The 16,996-nt window shown below is 39.4% G+C and overlaps 2 non-coding genes across 2 annotated transcripts; both read right to left on the bottom strand.

The window, feature by feature from the left end:
• Window positions 1-1,164: 1,164 nt before the first annotated feature.
• On the bottom strand, window positions 1,165-1,257 carry LOC140521871 (small nucleolar RNA SNORA17). Its single transcript, XR_011973150.1, has one exon. It is a non-coding gene; the product is annotated as a small nucleolar RNA SNORA17 (small nucleolar RNA).
• Window positions 1,258-2,004: 747 nt separating this feature from the next.
• Window positions 2,005-2,107, bottom strand: LOC140521768 (U6 spliceosomal RNA). Its single transcript, XR_011973068.1, has one exon. It is a non-coding gene; the product is annotated as a U6 spliceosomal RNA (small nuclear RNA).
• Window positions 2,108-16,996: the final 14,889 nt, after the last annotated feature.

The following is a 16,996-nucleotide window of genomic DNA, read 5'->3' as shown; positions in this document are numbered from 1 at the left end:
TAAATTGAGGGTTATGGTCATATGTGGGGTGGCCCTTAATCCAACTACTGAGGCTCCTGAATACCAAATATGAAATAACTTTCAAACTCTGTGATTATGGGATCATGGTTGTGATTCCGGAAGCCCCCTTATACCCTTGAACTTCAAACTCAACTGACTTCTTTAGTGTTCTCTTTATGCAACACTCATCTCCAGCCTTTGTTCAGACATCCACTCTTCCTGGGATATTCTTTCTCATCACCCGGTTAGGGTCCTTTGGATGCATTCTCTCTATTAAAGTTTTAGCTTGAGAGCCACCAGTCAGAACTTGACACCTTGAGAGAAAAGGAGAGTTTTCCTTTTTGCCTTTGTATCTCATATTGCACATAGGGGCCTGGCACAGAGTAGGTGCTTCATAAGTACATGATAAATTACATTGAATTGATCTGAGTTCTCCATATCGATTGGTCTCCAGCTGCCTCAGTGCTTTCCAGTCCTTAGTTCTCAGATCAAAGGCTGACTCCCCAGGGAAGAAAATTTCCCTTGTGACTAGGACACCATTCAGTGGAAATAAAAATGATATCAATTCTATACTAGACCATCACAACTAGAAATTATGGAAAAATCATCTCTGAAGAGCCTGGGCTTACTGATGGGTGTGGGTTCTATCAGGAAACAGTAGAAAATGCAACTTGCGTATCTAGGCTACAAAAATTTAGCACCTACTAAATACTTAGAGAGACCTTCTCCCTTCTTCCCTATAAGATTATTTCCAGTTTATCTTGCTTGTACACAGTCATTTTCCCCACTTCACTGCGAGCTCTTTGAGAGAAGTGACTATATTTTACACTTTTCTCTACGCCAAGTACAGTGCCTGGCACTTAGTAGGTGCTTAATATGCCATGACAAGTCATAGCTTTTATTTCTATGGTTTCTATAGTATTTTATGGTTTGCAAAGCACTCTGTACATGTTCTCCCATGAGGTCCTCTCAAGAGGTCCTTTGAGATAGCTGCCATAATCCCCATTTTACAGAGGAGGATACTGAGCCTGAAACTCAGCCAGTGTCACACAGCTAATAAATTTTGGAGGCAGGATTCGAACTCATGTCTTCCAGACTCCGAGTCTAGCACTCTTTTTACTTCACTGTTTCATCTAGTTACCTAGTTCCTTTTTTAAAAAGTGCATTAGAAGATTTTATTTTTCTGCTACATAAACACCAATATACAGAGCAGATACATAATCTTTTTACTTTACCCTGCCCCCTTGAAGGATGGATGGGAAACATTTACAAATCCCTCAGTAGCTTTTTAGAAAGGCATAAATGAAATCAGCAATTGTGTGTGTGTCCACTCATCATCTCTGAATTCTATGTGAGCTATTATTACCTAGGAATTAGAACTTAACTACGTATTGTGATTTACCTAAGTCATTTCCTTATTCTTTAAAAATATACAACAGGGATAACTTAGAACACTGTGGCTTTTATAATTTAAGACAATTTGAGAAAAGCAAATGCTTGTTTCCTTATTTGGAAACAAGAATACGTTCACCATAGTTGTCATCCAGCATAAAAATATTTCACAGTTTAATTTACCTTTATTTAAGGCTAAAATGAATCCCTCCTACACCCAGATGAATTGGTTTTAAAATTTTTTTTTTGGTATTTAGTATTTCCAAAAGCATTTTTCCTCCTAAATTTAGACTGAATCTATACCAGTTGAGTTTCCATGACTAGGTGCTAATATGCAAAATATGTCAGCATACTGGCTTAAGTCCATGTGTTAACAAAAAAGGATTAACATAAAATGCTTGCCAACGTCATTCTTTGAAACACTGCCACTCTTCTGGATAATGAGACACCTGATTCGTTCCTTGAGCATCTATCATATCCACTATGATGATACAGACATTAATAGATATCTTCAAGGCATTTCCCAATTTTGGCTTTTAGTTTTTGAAAATGTAAAAGATCTCCCTATTCGATTTGAAGCAGTTTTTCTTCCCATACTTTAGTTTCATTTGCAAAAATATGGAATGTTTCATGAATTTGCATGTCATCCTTGGGGAGGGGTCATGCTAGTCTGCGCTGTATCATTCTCATTTTAATATATGTGTTTCCAAAGCAAGATCTGGCTACCTAATTCCTAATTAAAAATTCAGAGTCAATATAGCCTTGATAGTTTAATAAATAATCTGTATTACAAGCAAGACATTATTACAAATAAGATGGTTGTCAATACAATCCTAGATGCAACCTTGATCCCTAAAAGTTTAAAGATAGTTTTCTTAATAGACGCTGCCATAACTAACTCTCCTCATCTCCAAATTGCATGGGATGAAAAATTTTCAAAATATAATGTGGGAACAGGAAAAGGCATGGATCCTCCCAATAATCCTGTATCCTACAGGGTGCTGCCAGTGAGCTGAAAGAAGATGAGCTGGTCTCCCAATATCCCAGTACTTTTATTCAGTTATGAAGAACAGTTATTTTTATCTACCTAACGTGTGCATTAGTCCAAAGAACATTGCTTTTAAAAGAAAAATAGTGGGGCAATACCTCATTCCAGGATCATTCCTGTCTGAACTCCATTGAAGAAGGTTAAAAGAACGAGATGAATAAAAATGAGCTGGTGCTTGCGGAGAATTTTAATGCTTATAAAGCCTTTTACCTACATTCTCATTTAGTCCTTGCAACCGGCTTATAAGGTCAGTACTGTTTCTGAGCGTGTGTGTGTGTGTGTGTGTGTGTGTGTGTGTGTGTATTTATAATTTCAATGGAATAGAGAATTATTATTGAGAAAATTTCACCTCCTTACGTGCCAAGCCTAGAGGCCTGTATTGGGCTACCCGAGTCTTTCTTACCTGTCCCAGGTCTTCGGTTGGCCAAACCGGATAAACGTATGAGAGAAAGGACGTTCCAGAGTCGAACAGGGGTTGAGCCCTATTTCAGGGTCTCGGTTACAAGTGCAGGGTGATCTTCCTTAGGAGGAAGAGGGGGAGATTTCCTAAGGAGGCTAAGCTTAAGGGATTGGAAGTAGAAGTACAAGTGGGGAGAGAGAGGGAGGGGAGAGAGGAAAGAAAAGAAGCGGAGCCCTATTTTTCTCTTTGGCTCCACACGTGCTAAGAGAGAGCTTTCTGGCTTCCTCAATCCTACTTAATCTTCAGCCACACAGTTTGCATCTCAATACCATGCTGTTAGGTAACTAGGTGTGCTCCAATCCGGGACGACCTCGAGGGCAGGGAGACTCCACCCATCAGGTATCTCCGGGGGAGAGGCAGAAATACCCGAGCTAGCCGAGATAGCTCAGTCTGACCTTCTCGAACCCCCGCTGTTCATGGAGGGCCTCGTAAGACTCTAAGATTTAGAAGTCCCACTTTTACCCGCCCGAGACCGTCCACACGGAATTGAGCTTCCAGTCCCAACACTTACGTAGGTGGAAACTCTGTAGTCTTGGAGGCTCAGAAAAGTTAAGGATCTCGTCCATTGTCACATGGCTAGTAAATGACAAAAGTCGAAAAGCATGCTGGATTTGGAGTCATGGGTCTTGTGCTCTGATGCCCTGCTCTGCTTGTTGTGTGACCCTGGGCAAGTCCTTTCTCCTACCCTCTTGATAACAGTTTTTAGGACTGCACAACTGGGATCATAAAATCTGCATCATGGCATTGCTGAGAGGAAAGTCATTTTATAAGCTTTAGAATGCGTTGATGTTATATGTATGTGAACAATTATTAGTACCTGGGTGACGATGGGGAATTGACTTCCTCTCTTCTTTGGGGTGAATGGGTGTTCAGGGAAGACTAGGACCTTTGGTGTGAAAGCTGTTGATGACTTTTCAGGGCTGCTCATTCACCCTTGGTGTCCACCTCCCATCCAGCTCTCACCTATAGCTCTAAGAAGCTGTAGAATGCATGGTGGACACACCCCAGCAAACAGTTTTTGCACATGGGCTCAGTCAGGTTAAGAGTAACTGATCAGCCTTAAATCATCAGTGAATGGGGGAGGGTTGTTTATCTGAAGCAGGTGAAGCCTTTCTCCAGGAGAATGGGTGGATGTGAGCAAATTGTTCTGACGGGCCTTGAAGGTGGCTGAAGCAGGTACTGTGGAGTGCTCAGAGCTTGGTCGGACATCAAAGACATCAAGGTCATCCACTGCATCCTGAGCCATCACCAGTCACGTTGACTTTTGTCTTGCCACTAGACATTGATGATTCTGGAAGAGAGAGAGAGGCTGTTGACTTTTCACAACCTTGTCTCTCTTAAATTCAATTTAAATGTGGGTCAAAAGATCCTCCATACCATTTTACTATCTTTACCTACATCAAAGTCCTGTGGTGATAGGAAAGTGGCAAAGCAGCAGGTGCAGATACAACTGGGAGCGGTGGTCACAACCTTGCACATAAGTGGCCAAGTCCATGGGGTGGTCTTTTCATTGGCCTGAGGCAGCAATGATATTTGGCAGCTTCAAGAGTGTCTGAGCAGCCTCTTTTAGGGATCTCACTGCTCACCTTCTGGTGTGAAGAAGGGGACAGAAAGGGTGACCTAAAGTTGTCTGCTTTCCCTAACTTAATGTTGCTCTACTTGCCATGGCAGGTGGGGTCTTACCCTGCAGTTGAAACAAAAAATGTACAAAAACTTTTGCAATGATAATTCCACTCACCATTGGTACATGGAATGTGTACATAGCTGTGGACAACAAGAAATCCAATAGACCCGACAGATGAACAGCTCGCGTTGTGAAAGAATTCAGCAGGTATCTCATTCAAATAAATAGCAGCCCTTAATGAAACAAGACTGGCAAAGGAAAGCCAGTTTACTGAATTCAGAGTTAGATACACATTTTTTGGAGTGGTCACAGTGATGAGGAGGGCTATGAAATTGGTGTCGAGTTTGTAACAAAACAAATCTAGTCAATAAGCTTGTATGCCTCCCAAAAAGAGTGTGCAAAAGGCTTGTGACAATATGATTGCCACTTGCAGGAAAGTGCCACACCACCGTCATTAGTGCCTGTGCTCCCACCATGATGAACCCTGATGGAGTTGAGAGAAAAATTTTATGAAGACCTGGAAACCCTCGTAATCAATGTGACAAAAGTGGTCAGATTTATAATTCTAGGTGACTTTAGTGCCAGAGTAGGCACAGATTATCAGATGTGGTAGGGAGTCCTGGGGAGGAATGAAGTTAGACAAGCAACAGCAATGGTCGCTTTGTACTGAAGACTTGTGTGTGTTATGACCTCATCACCAACACTATCTTTCATTTACCTAAATGCAATAAAACTTCATAGATCCATCCTTGCAGCAAGCATTGGCAATTAATAGATTATGTCACTGAGGGGTCTCAAACCCATTGAAGAGTTAGGGAGACGTCTGTCCCAAGCGTGTGAAGACTTACACTGGTGGAATTGGGAGATGAGAACAATTATTTTCAGTAGCCATGAATGTGTTTGAAACAGGAGCTGGGGAGTACTTAGAACTTGGTGAGACATCAAAGATCTCAAGGTCATCCACTGCATCTTGGGTCATTGTTAATCATCCTGACTTTAGTCCTGCCACTGGACTTTAATGACTCTGGAAAAGAGAGTGAGGCTGATGGCTTTGCACAACTCTGCCTCACTTAAATGCAATTCATGCATAAGTCATTTGTGATGTCACTGGTACTCTTTGAAAACAAGAGACAAATAAGAACAAAAACAGCAAAGTAAGGAGAAGAGACAGGATGTGGAAGTCACAAAGGCCTCGTGGGGTGCACCCTCTTCAAGCTAAACATTTGAATTCACAAGAGGGATAACCCCAAGGCAAGATCACTATCAGAAGATTTTAAGTTAACAGATTAGAGCATTTTTCTGAGCACGAACAGTTTGTAACTTGGAGGAAAAGCTAAGTTAACACATGGCTGTCAACAGTGGACAGAAGAGGAGCAAACAACTTTTATAGACCTGGTGAATTTATTTATTTATTTATCTATCTGTCTATTTATTGCATTTACTCATTTGAACTGGAACACTTGCAAACATTGATTGGTCTGATGAAAATGATTGGTGAAATTCAGAAGCTGTTAAACAAAAAACAAGAACTCCACAGGGTTTGCTAGCAGTATAGTTTATCCCTCTCTAAGAAAGCAAGATTTAATTCCATCTAAAGTAAAGTGCAAGTGAAGCTTAGGTAGATGCAAGATTCTTGGTTAAGTCACAAGGCAGATTAAATTAAATTTTATAGTGATAGTAATGATCTACAGTGATTTTATGATGTCTGGAAGGCTATTTCTGGACCAAGGACCTATGGTGCATCTCAACTGCTCAGTGTTCATGGAGTGACATTGATTACTGATAAAGACGCAGTCCTGGAGAGATAGCCTGAACATTTCTGTAGTGTTCTCCACAGACTATCATCAGCCAATGTTGAAGCCATTGACTGTATACCTCAGGTTGCAGTTAATCTCTCTCTAGCCAAACTTCCAACTGAAGAAAAGTTTTTGAATGCCATTAAACTCCTTTCATGTGGCAAAATATCTGGTACTGATTTTATTCCCACTGAGATTTATGAGGCAGGGGCTTCACTGCTCATACAAAAGCTGATTGTACTATTCTAGGTTATATGGCAAGAAGTTATCTCCAAGAGATCAAGGATGCCTCTATTGTCAATCTCTATAAAGGAAGAGGAAATAGGTTGTCCTATGACAAACATATGGGGGACACCTCTCTTAGTTATTGCTGGGAAGATTCTTGCCAGAATCCTCCTTAATAGGATGAGCCTTCACCTGGAAGGTGCTTATCTCTCTGAGAGCCAGTGTGGCTTCATAAAGGGCTGAGGAATGGCCAATATAGTATTTGCTGTTCAACAACTCAAAGAGAAATGCCCGGAGCAGAACAGCAGTCTATACACAGTGTTCATTGATCTGGACTTTGGATAGTCCTGGATCAAGGACTTTGATGTCATACATAAAGGTTTGTGGAACATCATGGCAAAATTTGGTTGCCTGGAGAAATTTATCAATATCATTTGTCAATTTCATGATAGCATGAAATCATCCTGACTTTTGTCCTTCCACTGGACTTCAATGACTCTGGAAAAGAGAGTGAGGTTGATGGCTTTGCACAACTCTGCCTCGCTTAAATGCAATTCATGCATAAGTCAAGATATCACCCATCATCACACCATTCTTACATGAAGCCTCTGGTTGCAGTAAATAGAGAAATTTTGAATGCTGTGGATAAGTGCACTTACCTTGGTGATATACTTTCCAGGAATGTTTACCTAGATGACAAGGTTGATACATGCATTGCCAGAGCTAGCTTAGTGTTTGGGAGACTCTGAAGGAAAGTATAGGAGAGAAGAGGTATAAGACTGACTACCAAACTGAAAGTCTACAGAGCTGATGTGCTGACCTCATTGTTGGTGCCTGTGAAACCTGAACAGTCTACCAGCACTGTGCCGGGAAACTGAATTGTTTTTATTTCAATTGTCTTAGGAAGATTCTCAAGATCACCTGGCAGGACAAGGTACCAGACACTGAGGTCCTTTCTTGAGCTGCACTGTCAAGCATTCAAACTCTACTGCAGAGAGGGCAACTCTAATGGGTTTCTACTCTAACATACCAAATTTAGATTTGCCTAAAAGACAGCTTTATGGAAAACTCACACATATGAAGATCAGAGAAACTGATATGAGGATCCTCTCAAGATTTCTCTTGAGAACTTTGTAATCGATTGTGAGACATGCAATACATTGGCATGGGACTTCCCAGAATGACATGCCTGCATCAAAGTATGTGCCCTCCTCTATGAGCAAAGCAGAACTGCTGTAACTCAAAAGAGACATGAAATGTGAAAATTTAATGTCATCTCCACTCTAAATGTCCATGTGGACTATTTGTGCCTGACCTGTGGTAGCACCTACCAAGCTCATACTGGTCTGATCAGCCACAATTGAAGACTTTGTACCTTGTTCCTAGCATGTTGATATCATTTTGGTCCTCTTTGAGCATGAATAACAGCACATCACTTCCCCATTCACTTTAAGGGATCTGAGTCATATGGTCTCTGATGTCTCCATCTCCAACATCCTATAGTCTAAGAACTTGAGAGGCAATGGAGCGGAGTGGATAGACTTCTTGGCCTGGAGTTTAGAATACCTGGCATAGAATCCTGCTTTAGCTGCTTACTAGCTATGGGCAAGCCATCACACTACTCTGGGGCTCAGTATCCTCATCTGTAAAATGGGGGAGTTTTGCTCCATGATGTCTAAGGAATTATTCAGTTCTAAATCTGTGATACAAGATTCTAAGGTTTGTTCTGGATCTAAAGCCTGTGACTTCTTTCTCCTCCTTCTATGAACTTCTCCCACCCTGACTCTCTTTTGGTATTTCACACATCATGCTACTAATAGGTCAGGACCTTGAACACAGTAGGTGCTTAACAAATGTTCATAGAATGAATGTGGTCTTTAAAGCCATTTATAGCTGGCTGCCTTCCTACCTTTCCAGTCTTCATTTTGCTTCCTTTTGTATTCTCTGTGATGCAGACACTACTTTCTGGTCCTTGAACAGGAACCACCATTCACTGACTCCATGCCCTTTGAAAGGGTTGTTTCTCATGCCTAGAATGCTCTCCTCCCCACCCCCACCTCTGAGCTTCTCTGATCTCCCTCAAGATTCCACTCAAATCGTGTCTTTTTCAGTGCCCCTCCTACTTTCTAGCGACTTCCTTCTCAGATTACTTTCCATTGACACTGACTATATCTTGCATATATTCAGTTATTTGCATAGTCTTCTCCGTTCTGAAAGTGAGCTCCTTCATGCATGGACTGTGCTGTTCCCTTTCTGGTTTTCCCCAGTGGATTAGCACAGTCCCTGTTGCATAGGACTTGGTACATGTGTGTTGACTACCTAAGGGAAATATGAATAAATGGGAATAATGACACAGTCTGATGATAGCAAGGCTAGAGTGTCTGCCTTTCTTCTTTGCCCTAAGACCTGCATTAACTTGGATAAGTCCCTTCTCAGAAACTCCCACCTCTTCTCTGTAGAAGGGGGATGTGTGGGCCCTGATAACCTCTCGGGTCCTTTCCAGTTTTCTCTTCTCTGATCCACATACAGAACTTGCCTGAGGAAGGTTCGGCTTCATTCTTTTGCACTTCTCGTCATTTGAAGAAGGTTGAAAGCCCCTGTGATGTCCTGCCAAGTTTTCTCTTCTTCTTCTTTTTTTTTTTTTTTAAAGACAATGCTTTGGACTTAGCATTTTAAGCTATACGATATGGTCGTTGTTATAGTAACTAAGCACTTTTGGAAAATACTTGCTCCATATGTTGCAAATAAGCTGGGGACCTATTTTTGAAATGCTAGTGATTTTATCCCCATGCATGCCCAATCTAGGACTAGAAATTCCACCCCTCTCTTAAAATCCAAGGTCACATTTTTATATTCAAGTCCCTTATCACCAAGTGGCCTTGCAGAGTTCGGCAGTGGCCTCAAACCTCTCCTTAAGACAGAACCAATTCCAGGAATCTGCCAGTCTTGTAGTGCAAGTGAAAGGCATGAGGCATGGTAGTCTTGGAAGAACTGAAAATAGGTCTCATTTCAGGAGCAAGGGCTAGGTTCATATCAGGGGTGATCAGACTGTAACACCTTTCAGACACAGAATAATGGAGGAGAATTGGAATGAGAGTGGCCATCAAAAAGTATACAACCAAAAGAAGGGAGCTATGTCAAGAACAATGGGTAACTAATGGATGGCAGGATGCTCAAAGGAAAGTGAAGAAGACCCCAGTATGTGTGGTGGCCCGAACTTATGTGAGTACCTGGACCAGTGACACAGGCTGGCAGATATAGGTGGGCTGCATTCTGAATTACTGGAGGAAATGCCCATATCAGTGAAATTACTGATCCTTGGGAGTATTTGAAAATCACATCCCACTAAGGCATGGCTTCTTGATTATTGTCATCTTAATCATTTACAATTCAGATTCCTCCTAGACTTCTGGGTTTCAAGAAATCACAATTCTGCAAGATGACAAACTCACAGAAACTCACCATTCCTCTGCACCCTGTATGCCTGGGATGCCTCCCTCCCTCTGATTGCAGTAGGTGGAATGGACATCAGAGAGCTCCCTCAACTCCTCTGCCATTTAAGTAGGGTAGCCAGGACATTCACACTATTATTTTTCATCCTGGATGCAGGATTTCATCATGCCCCTGTACCAGGTAGCTTGGAATGGTCAAGCAAGGATGGGCTGCAATCTATATTCCCCCCTCCCTCTCCCATATTTCATATATGTTGTTTTCCTCCACTAGATTGTGAGGTCTTTGTGGGCAGGGACTGTCATGTGCCTTCTCTAGAGCTTAGCATCATACCTGGCATATAGTAGGCACACAAATGTTTATTTAATCTGGAGTCTTTGACTTTGTATGTTTTGGAACATATAATAATGACTGTATTTCACTGTAATCAGTTTCCTTTGTAATAATGTGCATTTTTATGCGTTTAAAAATGGAATTTTGAGAAGGAAGATCTTGAAGATTAAGAACCCCTAGCCTAGAGCAAGCCATCCATTTTTGAAGTCCTCTTGTGTGGGTAGAGTGGAAGGGAATGAGGACTGGGGCAAGGACAGAATACATTTTTATTGATCTATGGAATTTAGGATGCATCATTCAGAAACACAGTACAAACAACTAGAGGGTAGAGTCAAGAGATTTGTTAGACCTGGAGACAGAAAGACCCAAATTTAAATCTGGCATCAGACGCTTACAAGGCTTGTGATCTTGGGTGAGTCACTTAACCCCCGTCTGCCTCAGTTTCCTCATTATAAAATGGGGATTACAGTAGCACCTACCTCATAGGATTGTTGTGAGAATCAAAGGAGTATTTTAAAATTGTTTTTCAAGCCTTGGAGTGCTATATAAATAGCTATATAAGTTAATAATAAAAGTGTTAGAATTAGTGCTAATTTAGACCACAACTCCCAAATTCCAAGAGTTTTGTGGTAGAGTTGATCCAGGTATTCCCTCCAGTGATGCAGATTGCAACTCATCCTTGCTTGTCCATTCCATGTGAGTCTTGTGCTTGTCCACCTGTGAGCTCACCCCACAGGGTCTTCTTCAAGGTGAGCTTGGCTATTCTCTAAATGCCCATTGTTTTCATTTGTGCCAGGAAGGTTATCCTGCATTCTCAACAGCCAAGATTCAGGGTTTCCTATACAGTCCAAGAGACAGACCACTCTAGGTGTTTGTGGGATCCAGCAAAGACAGTATAGAGTAGGTTCACTCCCAGTAAGTTTTGGCCATGATTATCCATTTTGATACCACTAATTGAGAAATTCAATTCAATTTAATCCTCAGACCCACAGATCCCAATGTTTGAGGAACCTCAGGGACACCTCATTCAGTTCTTTTCTATACCAGATTTCTCCCCATAGCAAACCCAACAAACAGTCATCTAGCTTCTCCATGAAGAACTCCTTTAAGGAGGAACCCAACACCTCTCACAGTGGCCCCTGCTTTAAGATAGCTCAGATTTTGAGGATTCCCTCACATCAGCCTAACATCAATCCTAAACTGAACTTTGCCAGTTTTCACTCCCTGTTCCTGGTTCTCAGTATAATTCTGTTCAATAGATTTGTATTAAACCTGAATTTGCCTGGAACCAGGCCTCCACAGTCCCTTCCCATCTCCTCACTGTCTTCCCCTGGCCATCATTCTCATCTCCCTTTTATGGCAACCTTGGACTCTGAGCCTGGGAACCTGTGTCTTGATAGGTTAAGTACCTACCTTATCTTGCCTGGAGCCAGGCCACCATGTTGCTTCCTGTACATCTCCACACATGCTACCTTCCCCCTTTCTAGCTTTATTTGTGGTCTGATCAAGAGGGAAAAAGTGCTTTATGAACTTTTAAGTGGAAGGTCATTCCTGGCAACAGACAGCAGACAAGACTTCCTGGAGAAGGATCATGGTTGAGTTGGGATTGATAGTGTCCATAGTAATTAAATGAGTAAAGAGGAGGAAGAACAACATTTTAGACTTAAGGTAGATCGATTTCACCTTCTGTCTTTGGCTTGTTTAAGATGTATTGCATGCTCTGTTAATTTGACTGTTTTCTATTTTCATCCTTTCAATGGTCCACCCTAATGCTTCATCATGGAGTGGATGTAACCCTGGGTTCTTGAAGTCAGTGTCAGGGTGCTTCTCCTTCTTCAACTGTCTTGGTGCATACCATCTTGTTGCTTCTTCGTGAAGCAGTGACTGAGGAGACTCAGCTGATGAGGGGCCCAAGGAAGGAGTTGAGATTGAAAAGAACAACTATGGTCATTTGAAGTTGGCAGGGCAAAAGGGTTGTGTGATGCAGTTGTAGATAAAGAGGCACACACCATTTGGTAACATAATGAAAGCCTGTTGTAGATGGGGTTTGTCAGGAAGGCAGATTAGATTCCAATTTGAAGGGGAACCAATCAATGGCAATGACATACCTGCACAGTTGGAAATTAAGGATGAAGATACAATTGATGTGTTTCAGCAGTAGATGGGAGACATTGACCAAAAAGTGAACCTACCGCATTGCCTTGGAGTGGTGCTCCCTGGGAAACCAACACATCCAGAAAGAAAAAACCTGAAGTTTGACTCATCTATGTCCTATTGGTTGCAGTATCATTTTCTCTCTTCTTTGCTTCCCTCCCCTGATACCTTTGTTGTACATAATGTAACTATTTGTATATGCAGAGGCAAAATTCATATTTTTATTTTAAAAAATTAATAATATTTTTTCTAATTACATGTAAAGACAGTTTTCAGCGTTCATTTTTTGAAAGATTTTGAGTTCCAAATTATTCTCCCTCTCTCCCCTTCCCTCTCCCCAAGATATAATTTGTATATCTATTTTTTAATAGTATTTAATTTTTTCCAATTACGTGTAAAGGCAATTTTCAACATTCATTTTTTGAAAGATTTTGAGTGCCAAATTTTTCTCTTCCCTCCCTCCTTTTCCCCCTCCCCAAGCAATATGACATAGGTTATACATGTGCAAACATGTAAAACATATTTTCACATTAGTCATGTTGTGAAGGTAGAAACAGAACAAAAGAAAAAATAAAAAAAAACCCAAAGTGAAATTGGCATGTTTCTGTCATCTTTCAGTCTCCACCCATTCTTTCTCTGGATGTGATTATCCTTCTCCGTCATGAGTCTTTTGGAATTGTCTTGAATCATTGTTTTGTTGTGGAAACTGCACAGTGTTACTGGGTGCAATGTCCTCCTGGTTCTGCTCACCTCACTTAGCTTCAGTTCATATAAGTCTTTCCAGGTTTTTCTGAAATCCACCTGCTCATCATTTCTTATAGCACAATAATATTCCATTATGTTCATATGCCACCACTTATTCAGTCATCCCCACTTGGTGGCCATCCTCTCCATTTCCAAGTCTTTGCCACCACAAAAGAGCTGCTATAAGTATGTTTGTACATGTAGGTCATTTCCCATATTTAATGATCTCTTTGGGATATAGACCTAGGAGTGGTATTGCTGGATCAAAGGCTATGCATAATTTGATTGCCTGTTGGTCATAGCTCCAAATTGCGCTCCGGAATGAATGGATTAGTTCACAACTCCAACAACAATGCATTTGTGTCCACACAAAGGAACTCCCAAATCCTTGCACACCTGGCTTATTTGGATAATTTCTGTGGTTTTAAATCATGGTAAACCAAGGACAATTTTATAACATTTTTGTCTCTAGTTTTGCATGAGGATGACTTTCAGTAGGGATAAATTACTATAATAAAGTTGATACTAGATCATTCCCCTCCATCAAGAATTTTGTTCAAAGGAAATTTTTGTTGAAAAAAAGATCAATTTTAGCAATGTCTAAGTGCTGGAAAGATTTGAGGGAGGCCCCAGGAGCAGACTCAGTCTGTTTTCCATGACAACCTGGTTAAGATCTGAGAGGCACACCACCAATTGGTGGACTACCTGATGGTGACTGTGTCTGATCATGGAACAAGTAAATGGCTTCCAGTCCATGTAATGCCCTTTTCAGTTGCCTCTGGTAGTGTGATGGGAAAGGAGAGACCATCAACAAACTTCAGTATAGCTCAGTATTCTTACTGTGAGATCCTTGAACAATGACCAGTGAAGACATATTGGAGAAAATGACTCATATTGGTCTTGAAATTTTTTCTGCATATGAAACAAAAAAGAGGAAGTTGCAGTTTACTGCAAAATGGCCCACAGGTTCTGCACTGGACAGAGAAAGGTGTCAGAAGAGTGAGATTTTATTATATGCTTAGAGGCAATAAGATCATTATTTTCTTCAATATTTGCTTTGCACATAATAAGTTCTTAATAAGAACTTTTTATTTATTCACTGAATAATTAGATACTACAGCATTGGTAATGAGAATTTGCTAAAAAGGAAGATAATTGTCATTTGTGCACATGCATTAGTTGTTGAGCGGTAGAGAAATTTTACGAAGAACTTGACAATGTCCTCCAAATAAAATAAGCATACACTTAGTAATTGGGTGACTTCAGTGCCACGATGGATAAAAATTGAAAGTTGATGAAAATACGATTCAGAAAGAAGAAATGGGGGATAATAAGGGCTTGCATATTAAGCAAGAGTTTCACACTTCTATGTCGAGAAAACTTTTTTCAAAGAAAGAGTGCAAGATAAGGTAAGCACTCAAATGGCATCATAAGGAAAAAGGCAATGTTCTAAACAATAGGAAAAGATTTCTTACTGATGTAAAAATTATCCCTGAATCAGCTGTCTGTGTATACTTAGAAAACTGACTCATCAGAATAAACATCAGAATTAGTTTTTTTTAAAAAAAGAAGAATAATGAGAAAACTATAGTGCATAATGGAAATATCTTTTTTCTTTCTTTTTTAAAATTTAATTTAATTATTATTATTTTTTAATGTTTTACAATCACTGCCATAAAATTAAGATTTTATCCCCCCCACACCTGCCCCCCACCACCCCCCTCCCTCCCCATGACAGCATACAATTCTGTATAGGTTCTACATATACTTTCGTATTGAGTACGTTTTCACTATAGTCATGATGGAAATATCTTAATCCCAAACCAAATGAACTATTGAAAGTCCAAAATGGGCAATGGCCAATAGACATGAAGATGACACTCTAATAATTTCATCTAGAAGTATAACTATTACAAGTTAATTGCACAAGGGAAATAAAAGAGTTTTGCAATGTATTTAACTGAGCAAAGTCATCCCAAGGACATTTAAGGATGGAGGCAGAAAAAGGACTACAGAGAAAGAAAGAAAAAAAAATGTTAAAAGATAAGCAAAAGCCACTTTAACAAATGATTTTCTCTATCAAGGATTGTAGAATCACTACACTTTGGCAGTAGCATCACAGCCCCAGATGTGCTTATACAGGAGGTGCAATTGGCACTGAAGAGATTAAAATTGGGAAAAGCATCCAGATTGGACCAACTATATAGAGGGAAAATTCACATTGGAGGTAGCACAATTGCCAAGGGGTTAAGGGAAAGATCCCAAAGACAAGAAAACAATCAGATCCTATTCATAATGGAAAAAAATATGACCAAGGGAACACCAATAAATGCCAACTCATATACTTATTTTCAAATTTATACAAAATATTTTTAAAGTTCTTTCACTTATGACATGTTCAAAAGAGTATTAGCAAGTAATAAACAGATCTTTTTCAGTGCTACGCAGTAACAGACTGCATATTTCCTACTTGTAATATTTCTACTTTTCTGCTTTTAACCATAGAATAGATTACATCAATAATAAAAGTTTAGAAATATTATTATATAAATAGATGTAGAAAAAGCTTTTGATAAAGTTCAACACTGTTTTTCTTATTAAAGACATTTTAAAGTTGCCATCCAGTTCACAAATGGGCTTATATTCTAAACCAGTGTTGTGTATGGTTTTCTTAAGCAAGGGCATTGAACTAATTCTGAATAAAACACTTTGTAGAATTTTTAGGTCTCCTCTTTTTTGTGACTGTTTTGCATCAGTTAGCCTTTTCTAAGAAATGATGATGAATTTCTACTTCTTTTTCACTTCCCATTTTGAAGAAATAATAATTCATTTAAATAGGTCATGTTGGGGTTACCGTAATTACACCCAATTTCTTCCTCTTTATTATTTCTTCAAATTTAGCATTGACTTTAACCTATATGTTGTTAGGTTTGCAAGCATATTGAAAAATCTCATCTCAAGGATAGTATTTAATATGTACAGGTTTTAAGTTTCTAAGTAGTCTACATGGCTTTTTTCATGTTCATTTTTTAAAATTAAAATTATTTTTCAATATAAAAACACTTGAAAGCATTGGTGTAAATTGACTTTTCCTAAAAGTGATAAAAATCATTTATCTAAACCCATCAGCAAGCATTATTTGTAATGAGGATAAACTAGAAGCCTTTTCAGTAAGATCAAGTGTGAAACAAGGATGTCCGCTGGCACCAATATTATTCAATATTTTATTGGAAATCTTAGCAATAGCAATGAGAAGAAAAATAAATAGAAGGAATCATAATAGGGAATGGGGTTAAAAAACCATCTCTTTTGGCAGACAATATAATGATATAATCACCAAATTCCAGATTCAACTGAAACGTTAGTCGAAATAATGATTTAGCAAAGTAGCAGGACATAAAGGAAATTTATGTAAATCATCAGCATTCTTATAAGTCACAAAAAATTCTTCAAGAAGAGATAGCAAAAAGTACTCCATCTAAAATAACTCTAGACAACATAAAATACCTAAGAGTACACATGCCAAAAGCAAACCCAGGAATTATATAATAAAGACTTTTTATATAAATCTTTTTATATGAATAAAATCAGATTTAAATAATTGGAAAAATATTAATCTTTAATGGATAGACAGGGACAAAATAATAAATTGACAATTGTACCCAAACAAATTTTATATATTCAATGCTATCCCAATTAAATTACAAAAAATTAAACTGAATTAGGAAAAATAACAACAAAATCTATTTGGAAAAAGAAAAAGTGAAGAA

The sequence above is a fragment of the Notamacropus eugenii genome, chromosome 1 (genome assembly GCF_028372415.1).
Source record: "Notamacropus eugenii isolate mMacEug1 chromosome 1, mMacEug1.pri_v2, whole genome shotgun sequence".
Classification (NCBI taxonomy): domain Eukaryota; kingdom Metazoa; phylum Chordata; class Mammalia; order Diprotodontia; family Macropodidae; genus Notamacropus; species Notamacropus eugenii.
The sequence above is the reverse complement of the archived record's forward strand: the minus strand, read 5'-3'. Positions and strand labels throughout refer to the sequence as shown.